Source organism: Gossypium hirsutum, chromosome A11 (assembly GCF_007990345.1).
Source record: "Gossypium hirsutum isolate 1008001.06 chromosome A11, Gossypium_hirsutum_v2.1, whole genome shotgun sequence".
Classification (NCBI taxonomy): Eukaryota; Viridiplantae; Streptophyta; class Magnoliopsida; order Malvales; family Malvaceae; genus Gossypium; species Gossypium hirsutum.
In genome coordinates, this window is record NC_053434.1 from 27,107,778 (window position 1) to 27,119,929 (window position 12,152).

Sequence of the window (12,152 nt, forward strand, 5' to 3'; positions counted from 1 at the left end):
AAAACATATAACATTGTAAACATGTTTAAACTTAAAAGGTTACATGCAAACATTTCATACCATTCATAGTCAAACCAGGTCTCAAACAGACTTAGGAAAGCCTTTAAATCAATCTAGGAATACGTAAGGAGTTAATTGTAAACTTAACAAAAAGTATGGAAATTTCAGTAAATAAAGGTCACACAACCATACGTCCAGACCATGTATCTCACTGAAGCTGTGTGGATTAAAATATAACAATTCAAAAAAATTTCACATGGTTGTGTGGCTAGGATGTGTATCTAACTGAGACTGTGTGGAACAAAATTAACCTCCAATAGTGGTCACACGCCTGTGCCACCAGCTTGTGTGGAAACACACAGCCGTGTACTAGACCGCGTGCAGCATAAAGTGGCTTTACATGCAATTTACCTAACTCAAACATTCCAAACACATGCCAATGCTTCTACTCAATAATGTACCTATTCAAACATGTCAAAATACACTTTAAAACATTGCCTAAACTTCTAACCAATATGCCTCATTGGTACCATTTCAACGTAAAAAAATTTCATTCATTGCACTCACATTAGATACCAACACAAAGCATTATAAGCACTTCTATTTCAATCTACCAATTCAAGTATCATTCATGCCACCACATCCAACATATCTAACTAACATTTCACTTTCATTTCAATCAAGCTACCGATGTGCAGATCATCTTGCTGGTTTAGCTTAAGATGTGGTGGAGGGTGTGGTAGAGTTGTTGGAACCAGCAGTGAGTCTCATTCCGTTGTTCCAGAAGGACATTTCGTGTTTGAGTTCGAGTTTGCTTCGTTTTTAAGTTGTTTTGTATTTTTTCTAATGTACCAAAAAAATATCCATTCATTGTTAGGAATATATATGAGTGTTTTTATGTTGTAAATAAATTATTTTATTAATTTACCCTAAGTTTTCACAGGAGAAAATTTTGGTAGGAGAGTTGAATCTTTATAATTGTATGATAGAAAGTTTGCAATAAGTTGAGTTAGTTGAGCTTAAATACTTTTTTGTACCATTGGAATTTTAAAAGGTTACTCTCTCGACAAATTTCTCATTTATGATTGGCAAATTTAACCCTTAATATTTACTTATTTTGTCATACTAGCTTTAACTCTTTTCTTCATCACTTTGGTTTTTAATTTTTAAGTTTTAGTCAAATTGTTTTTTTTATGTACCGTTAAATTTTAAGGGCACTAACGTGACAATTTACATAACAATTTACATGTACTTCATCGTAATGTGGATAATCTTTTTAATTTTTTTAAAAAAAATTGTTGATTATTTTTATATTTTTATGAAGCATACATGCACAGTGAGTTGCCACTTGTCACGTCAATGCTATTAATTAATTTTTTTAATAAAAAATATTTTAACTAAATTTTAAAAATAAAACTAAAATAAAAAAAATATAACCAAAATAAAAAAATTAACTTTAAAAACTAAATTTATTATTACAACCTCTTTAAATATTGAATGAGAATATTCATATAATTTGATTCAGCTTTGGTACCCATTTATTTAAAAAAAGGTTTGCTACATCATCATCATAATACAAGTGTGTATTTCATTATTGTTATATTTGTAAATGATGTATTTAAAAAATTATCTGTATATTTAAATTTTATAATTTTTATAATTAAAAATATAATTTATTAATAATTATTTTCTAACATTCTGTTAATTAAAGATAATTATTATTTTAAAAGGTTAATTAAACTTAAATTTTAACTATTAATTAAGTAAATTTAAAAATAATTGAAAATCTCGCTACTTAAAAAAAAATTCTCCCAGCGTATGCAACAGGCAATTTATTAAAAAAAGCCCTTTTATTTCGTTATTTATCGAAATGGCCCGACTTTTTAATTATTTACCTGAAATGACTATTTTCCCCAAAAGCGCGTCCACGTCAGCGCGAAGCCAAGGGACGTGTCAGTAAAACTCTCCCCTAGGGAAGCGTTTTGCCCAAACGGTCACATGACCGTTTGAACTCCAAACTCCAACGGTCAATATATATATATAAAAGGCCCTTCCCCCCTTTCATTTTTTCACACAATAATCCTCTCACAATTCTCTCTAAATTCTTTCTAAATTCTCTCAAATTTCTCTTAATTTTTGTCAAAGTTGTCACTAATAGCTCTGTTAAATTTTTTTGAATTAGTTTTATTTTAAATTACAAAAATATTTGATTGTGTTAGCAATGGCCGAAGAATTAATTCATCTCGATACGAAACACACCTCCGTCGATCAAATGACAATGGTAAGTGATAAGTTTAATTAATTTTTTAATAGTATTTAATTTTTTTCATTTATGCAATTTTAATTAATATTTATTTTATAATTTTTTATAACAATTTGTAGATCGGGTGTTGCAATGCTATATCCGTAATATGTCTGGTCCTCCATCGCTGTTGATAGAGAATTACCTGCGGGAAGCGAGTTTTTGGCACGTGGCCACGATAGGCCGGGGGTTCAAGTTGGACTCGAAACTAATTAGTGCATTGATAGAGAGGTGGAGACCCGAGACACACACTTTTCATCTTCTATGCGGAGAGTGTACTATCACTCTAGAAGACGTGCAATTGCAATTCGGATTGCTGGTTGATGGGTACGCAGTCATCAGGTCCGCTTAATCTACTGATTGGGGGGCCGTATGCTACGAGCTTTTGGGTGCTATTCCGGATAATATTAATGGAAGTTGAATCAAGATGGACTAGTTACGAGACATATTTTCGGAGCCGGATAATGATTCGAATGAATTAGAAAGAATACGATATGCTCGGGCATACATTCTTGAGATGATTGGAGGTTATCTGATGCCGGACTTGTCCCGAAACCGTGTACATCTGAGATGGCTGCTGAAACTCGTTGATTTTAGAGCAGTAGGTGAATTAATTTGGGGGTCTGCCGTGTTAGCAATATTATACCGGGAGATGTGCGGGGCGACGGGACCGAATAAAGCCAAAATCGGAGGATGCCTATCACTACTGCAATTGTAACGCCCCCTAACCCTATACCGTCATCGGAACGGGGTTACAAGACATTACCAGTCAGTACAGTCCAATTTCGGTCATTAATTAAAATAAATATTTACACACATCCTAGTTTTAAGATGTTGTCCCTTTAATGGGCCCTCGCGGTCCAATATGAACAGTAAATTCAATTCGGGACTAATTTAGAATCACTACGAATTTTTAGTAAATTTCAAAATTCATACTACATACCGTTGCCAACCATAATTTACTCATTTCATGAGTACATCTACAACCTAAATGACTCTCATAAAACATCCTAGGTACATGCCATTACCAATAATTAACACACTTTACCTTAATGAATTCGGGATCGAACTGGGATGCTGATTCAATGTTCTATCTTTACTAAACCTGCGCACGGAAACAAACCGTACGCTGAGTATGGTATACTCAGTGGTATTTCCATAATCCGAACACTTAATAATATAACAATTAAACTTAAAATCACAATAACAATTATAAGTATTCATTTATTTGTTTTATAGATAAATTTTCAATTACTTACCATATAAATTCTATACAAGTCATATAACAAACACAATAACATATTTGTTCAATTCTTTTCATTTACTTACCGTATAAATTCTATACAATATATTCACAATTCACTTGTTTTCACACTTTATTTCTTAACAATATACCATTTTAATTCATTTTAACATCAATCATCATCCATTTGAACTTCACTCATTTCATGAACCTTTTGGTTCATGTTTTCAATCTCATATCTCAATTTCAATTCTCAATTCAATTTCTCATTTCATTCCAATAGCTCAATCAATCAAATTCACTCGACTTATCTTTTCACTTATTTACCCCTATTAACAAGACTCGGACCTTGACGGATACACGGATCCAACCAAACATACCAATATGGCACCCAGTGCCTCATCGGATAGTTCGAAGCAATATTTGACACCCAGTGTCTCATCGGCCTAGCCGAAGTAAAGTTAGTACCTAGTACCTCATCGAATCTATCCGAAGAAATATAGTGACACCCAGTGTCTCATCGACTCGAGGTCGAAGAATCCCTGAACACTTCCAATCCTATGGCATGCCAACTATATCTGACTCAGCCCGATACTGTTAATAGGGTATTCAATTCACTTTCAATTTTTTTCAATCAATACACATTTTAATTAATCACATAAATTCATAATTCAATACAATTCAATTCACTTTTCAATAACAAATATCCAAATATCACAAATCTCATATTTAAAATTTTCAAACAATTTATATTTCAATTCAATTCAAATAATCAATATATATTCAATATTCAATATATATATCTATATATATACGCCAATTCAATCAATATAAATTCAATAATTTCATCACATACTATATCAATCCATTTCATTTGCAAAACACAATAATTCTTACTTCAAAACACTTAATATACATATTAAGAAATAAATTCAACAATTAAGTATTAGGTTCGGATTATAGAAATACAAACCGTAATTTTCGAGCTAACTCCCGTTGACTTTGTCTTGTCCTTTCTTAGCCGAGATTTCTGGTACCACATTGACTACGAAATTAATACAATTCATAATCATTAATACATTACTAATTCATATCTTGAGTTATATAATTCTAAATTAAGATCCGCTAATTTTTCCTGAAACTAGACTCACAAATCTTCTTACAATAAAATTTTCAGAATTTTTGGTTTAGCCATTAAGTGCAGTTTATTCTTTAAATTCACCCCTATTCTGCTGTCTGACAGTTTCGTCCCTTCTTCATTAAAATATATTATCTCACAGTACAGAACTCGGATAACATTCTCGTTGATTTCTAATGAAAATAGACTCATTAGGGATTCTAAACATATAACTTTAAGCCTCTAATTATTTTTATTCAATTTTTGGTGATTTTCCAAAGTCAGAACAGGGGAACCCGAATTCATTCTGACCTTGTCTCACAAAATTCATTATATCTCATAATTTACAATTCAATTGCTTCTATCGTTTCTTCTATAAGAAACTAGACTCAATAATATTTAATTTTATATTTTATTCATCCTCTAATTCAATTTCTACAATTTTTGGTGATTTTTCAAACTTAGACTACTGCTGCTGTCCAAAATAGTCTTAGTACAAAATGTTGATTTACTTTAATTTCAATTTAATTCTAACTAAATTCACTTACTTTTCTATCTTAATTCATACTTTATTTCTATTCAAATTTCATCCATACTCTCATTTAAATATTAAATTTCCAGCATACTTTCCTAATTTCAAAATTTCATCAATTTAGTCCCTACAACATAAAACTTATAACTTACTTTACAATTTGATCCTATTATCAATTCTAGCTTGAAATTTACTCAATTAAACCCTTAATTCACTATTTTATTCAACATGAACTATACTTGAAAATCTATAAACTCTCAAAATATCAACTTAATTTCATCAAAGTCTTGTTCCAGAGCTTCTAAAACATCAAAATTTAAGAAGAAATGACTTAATTGACTTACCAAATTAAACTTTGAGCCTTGAAACCCAAATTTTCCTTTTTCTTTTTCTTTCTTTCTTTCTCTCCTGTTTCTTCTCTGTTTCGTTTGCTTTCATTCTGTTTCCTATGTTTCTTTACTTATTTATATAATATAATATATAATATAATATACTATAATATAATAATAATTTAATATATATTTTTTAACACATAAAAAAATCTCAGATTTTTATGTTTATGCCGCCTCACTTAGGACAAATGGCATAATTGTCATTTTGGTCCTCTTCATTTTCTTTTATTCTACAATTCAACTTTCATCCTTTATTCAATTTAGTCATTTTTCCTAATTACTCTTAATTAAACTAAATTTACTTAATTAAACTCTAATTAACCACTCAATTGACTTCGTAAATATTTTTAATAAATATTTACGAATCCATTTTTCAAAAACGGAGACCCGAAAATACACTTTTTCGGTAACGGTAAAATTTGGGTCGTTACAGCAATCATGGGCACAGTTTCGCTTTCCATTTTTACGTCCTCGAGTGAACCACCTATATACATTCCCACTAATAACGAGATAAATTTTATATTAGATTTTACAATTATTACGTAGATTTAAAATATAATTGTATGCTAAAAAATTATTTAATTAGGTGGAACCATTCGGCGAGTTATGTTGGAATACCCACATCTCTTAAAGATATACAGCTTCTACTAGACCAACGGTCGGAAGCACAAGTAAGTATTAAAATAATATATATATACATAATAAAATAGTCGTTTCGTATTTAGTATTTAGTATTTAGTATTACCTGTATAACTAATATTTTTATCATGTTCATATAGTTTCAATGGACACCATATGAGGATCCGGCAATTCAGGCAGTAATTCTAGATGAATTTTTTCAAAATCCGAACATTTGGCATGTGAAGTTCCCATTGGTCAACTATGCTATCGTGGAGATGCACTAGTCAGATAGGGTATTGCAGCTATTTGGATTCCAACAACCGATTCCCGTAGAACCTGAAGTGCTCGATGATGAGCACAAAGTCGACTTACGACTATTGAATACGGATTGGCCGAGACACTGGTCAGAATATATCAAAATGTGAGAAAATCGGTATGACTATATACCTACTCGGGAACCGATCATCATTCTTGAGTTAGCATGCGTGCCAGAATACATGTCATGGTTTAGGATCCATGACAAGCCATATTTACTTTCGGAAGAGGAAAGGCGACGGCAAATTCGTGTGCAAAGGGAACAACGGGTCCTTTTAAATCCAAGAAGAATGGATGACGACGCAGGCTCATTAGCAAAGCCCACACAATCACTGGGCCCATCAACAGCGCCCACACAGCCACCTGGCCCAACACTTCAACCGACGACACCCATATCACAGTCTTTTTAGATTATGCCAGGTGCGTATCCTAGCCCTTATATGTATCCTAACCCTTTTATGCTTCCTTTTCCCAGTCCTATGACAGGTTGGAATGCATGGCCTGGTTTATCTCCGTTCTTAATTACTCCGAGTCAACCGCCGATCAATAGGCCACCGTCGCATGAGGGATCACAGAAGGTGCCGTCGGAGAGCTCTTTTTTTTACCATTCCCCATCGCCTTATGGGATTCAAACACCTCCACCATGGGTGATGCAAACACTTTCGCATTCATTATTCTATCAATGTGGGTCATCCTCCCAACACCCACAACCAGATCCCCTGCCGGAGGAACCACAATCCCCACCGGAGCAACCACAACCCTCGTCGAAAGCTGAACTAATGAGGAATCCAACGCGTAACCATCGACGACCCCCATGTGGCACTGATTTCGACCTGTACCAACATCGATTTTTTTAATATATTTGTAGAAACTTTTTTTATATAGTTTCATATAATAAAATAAAAGTTGTTTTTAATATTTTAATTGTACTTTACTTTTTTTGAATTTTATTAAAATAAATGTTCTTTTAAATTAGTCAATATTTTTATTATTTTTATATTTATTTTTTATATAGTTTTAATTAATAAAATAAAAGTTGTTTTTAATATTTTAATTGTACTTTGCTTTTTTTAATTTTATTAAAATAAATGTTCTTTTAAATTAGTCAATATTTTTATTATTTTTATATTTATTTTTTATTTAGTTTCAATTAATAAAATAAAAGTTGTTTTTAATATTTTAATTGTACTTTACCATTTTTAATTTTAATACAATAAATGTTCTTTTAAATTAGCCAATAATTTTTATTAAAATAAATGTTATTTTGAATGCGACAATATTTTTAATAAAACATAAATAATGCAACATAAATTTATTACAACAACTATCAACTATTCCGATTTGGACATGATTGAGTTATATGGCCTGGGTTCCTACACCATCCGCACAACCTCTATTGGTTCGTTGCTTCTCGGATATCCATATTGTTACGTATTCTAGTCGAGCAAGGTCGACATTTTGGTTTGCGACGCAATTCTCTATCTGGTAACAGCTTAAATGGAGCAAGCAATATAGATGGCCACTTACGTTCATCTGGGATCGGTGGGAATACGTGTCTTCACACGTTGTACATGTATTCTATTTTGTACACTTGGCCGACATACGTCATGAAATTCAGACGGATATTCTGATAAGCTGCAATTACATGAACGCATGGATAACGTAGTGCGTCAAACACCCCATAGTCGCATGTCCTATTTCTCAAGTGTACACGATATTGCCCACAGATAATACCTTGGTTCGGTCTGTCAAACTCTGTAACACAAAACCATAGGTTATCGCGATCGTGACACACTATGTGCATGGTGTTGGCTCGTACCTTCGCCTTGTTAATCTCTCGCAATACCTTCGCGTACCATACATGGCCTCCTTGCATTTGGCCTTTATAACTCGCTGCTCATTTCGCATGTTCTATTTCTCAAGCGTACACGATATTGCCCACCAATAATACCTTGGTTCGGTCTATCAAACTCCGTAACACGAAACCATAGGTTGTCGCGATCATGACACACTATGTGCATGGTGTTGGCTCATACCTTCGCCTTGTTAATCTCTCGCAATACCTTCGCGCACCATATATGGCCTCCCTGCATTTGGCCTTTATAACTCGCTGCTCACTTTGGAAATAGTGTCACTAAATGAAAATGTCTCTCGTACAATAGCTGTTATCGACAAATGACGCGTTCTTTTTAGAACAGAATTTATGCATTCAGCCAAGTGTGAGGTCATATGACCATATCGTAGGCCGCCGTCGTATGCTTGTGTCCACTATTCGAAAGATATGTTACAAAGGTAGTCTGCACCTTCTTCGTTAACTGAACGTAAAGTCGCTATCATATCATGAAAATGGTCTTTATTTATCTCATACCCTGCCAATATAAGTTGATAACGAAAATTACATATCATTCTTCCATTCAAAATAAATTGAATGTCACAAACGAAATTATATTAATAGAGATTAAATACCCATGTTGGTCACTTGCCGTCGTTCAATTGTAGATCGATATTGCCCGTAGTAGTTGGACGCAACGTGCCTTAGGCAATACCGATGGTGTGTGTGATGCCATTGGCTTTCTTGTCGCTCAATTGCGGCTAGTATTCCAGTGCCCCGATCCGATATAAGGCATATATCAAGTTGGGGGCAAACATGCCTCCTTAACCTACAAAGAAAGAAATCTCAGTCATTAGCTGACTCTCCCGGTGTTATTACAAACACAATTGGAATGATTCTCCCACTGTCATCTTGTGTCACAGCTAACAATAGCCAATAAGTATATCTACCATACATAAAGGTACCATCAATTTGTACCAATGGCTTGCAGTGTATAAATGCTTCCCGATATTACTTTAAGCTCTAGAATAGACGATTGAACACTTGGCATCCACGTAGCAATTGGTCGTTGTAGTACGCAGGTGCTATTTCAAGGTATGTTATGCTACCTGGGAAATATCTCTCCATCACCTGACACCACTGCCACTCTTCATTATATGAAACATCCCACCTACCATGCATCTTTTCCAATGTATTCTGCTTAGCTATCCAAACCTTGCTGTAAGAGGGCGTGTACTTCAATTGGCTACGAATATTGGCAATTAAGACTAGCACTGAAGTCTTCAGATCTGCCTTTAGCGTCGGTAGTATTAAGCTAGCTAACATATCTGAATCCATCTTGAGATGATCATGTGAAACACCTGTCAACGAAGTATGTTAAATAATGCAACATTATGTAATAACAGTTTTATTCAAAAACCCTAAACACTTGATGATACTTTACCGCTAACATATGTATGTGGACCTTTGTACTTTTTTATCTCCCACAAGCCTGTCCTTTTCTTTAATGAGGCCATGATTTTCCATGAACATATACCGTCTTGCACTGCACACTTGGCCTCAAACTTATCAGATTTGGATTTAACCACGTTGTAGTTAACCCCATTCATGATGCTATGTTGTTTCAATGCAGCAAGAAAACTATCCTTATTGGAAAACTCCATACCAACTTCAATTTCACCGAAATCCAATGATGAACTTGTACGGTCACACCTTCTGTGTGGTAGATCTGGAAACTCTAACGCATCATCTTGAGATAGATCGACATTATGCATGTGGGCTGAAGGCGGGTACGCTCTGAATCGCGGATCTTCTTCTTCTTCATCTGAACCTCCTTTAACATCTTCAAGTATGGTTGGAACACGCTCCGGTTCAGAAAATAATCCAACTTCTGCACCATCGGGGCGGGGCTCTCGAGATGGATCCACATCGGACTCATTATTCGACCCACCATCATCTACAACGAATGAGGTCCCCTCGTCGGTGGATGTCGTAGGGAGTACATCATCCCTTTTTTTTTGGATGTTTCATAACGTCCCCAATCTGATGCGGATTGTCAACCACTAGAAGTTAATGTCATTTCCTAGTATGTATTTCTAGTATCAAACATCGACCCACCGAGGTGCATGTCCCATCAACCAACGAAATGTCGTGCAGGGGTTGTGTATTCCATACTGCTACCAAACACGGGCGCTTCTGTATTTTGCCACCCAGTAACAGAGTGTCGGGCAGGAGTCGTGTATTCCTCTCGAACAGCATTAGATGTTTGAAGTCGTAAATGCATTACTTGGCGATGAAAATTGTACATACAACTCAAGATAAGGTGATCCACTAGCAAGATGAGTCTGCACCATTGCCTCCAAGCTACAAAGACCTTTGATGTCAAATGAGTCAGATCTCACGGGATCAACCGAAATACAAAATCTATACTTAACAGACAAAAATTTCATTGACGTCGCTTCGAAGATTTTACGCCTAATTCTTTTACGAAGTTCTGTCAAATCTATGTTCTGGTTAAAAACCAGTCTCGTTGTGCTCTCTAATAAAAAAACAACGCCGTTTTCGGTGTCACGGACCTTGCCATCATAGTAAATAACAGCACTAATATGTTCACTCATCTTCAATTTCTATTTTACTTTAGCCTCAATTTCTCTTGCTGTAATTTAGGCAACCTGAGAATGAAATTTAGCTCATTTATAGTATAAGGCTTTTTCAGATACTACTGTAGCAAAAGAGCGTCTACGTGGGAGTTTGTTTCCATAATTTTGCTGACAGTGCATCCTTCTTGAAGTGTTTTTGACACTATTTGTTCAGAAACATCTTCTCAAATTTATTTTTTCAGATACTACTGTAGCAAAAGAACGTCCACGTGGGAGCTTTTTTCCGTAATTTTGCTAACACTGCATCCTTCTTGAAGTGTTTTTGACACTATTTGTTCAGAAACATCTTCTCAAAATTATTTTTTCAGATACTACTATAGCAAAAGAGCGTCCACATGGGAGCTTTTTTTCGTAATTAATAGTTAATTTAATTAATAAACTCTAAAAAACCCTAAACCCTAATTTAATTGATTTTTTTTTAATTTCATAGTTAATTTAATTAATTAATCCTCAACTCTAATTAAATTTATTTTTTTCTTAAAAATACTAAAACCTTAAACCTTAAAAACCTTAAACCATTAAACCCTAACCATTAAACAATCAAAAATCCTAAACCCTAATTTAATTGACTTTTTTTTAATTTTATAGTTAATTTAATTAATTAACCCTCAACTCTAATTAAATTAATTTTTTCTTTAAAAAACACTATGTAACACCCCTAAGCCGTATCCGCTACCAGAACAAGGTTTCGGAGCATTACTACCATTTACAGATCACTAAAAAAAAATTTAAATACTTACCGATTCAATGCATCATATAAATAAAAATATTATCATTCAATCAACAGTTTAACACTTGTATAAGCATCAAACATCAACATTGTTAGTATACTTGCACATATCTCATATAAATTCAACATTGATATATCTATTTTCTCGACATATCGCACTTGAGTTTAATAATAGTCTCAACTTACATAATTTCCTTGTATCAACATATCAAAGATAATCATATATGTACATGTTATGAAACATATCATGCTCTTACCGTTTCTTCATAAGCATATATCATTCATTTCATTATATCAATATTTCATGCTCCATCATTTCCATATATTTTATGTATATTTATTCCGGTAATAGCTTATATCAAACTTAACATAAATTATATTCCATGTACTTATACTTATTTCGTTTATC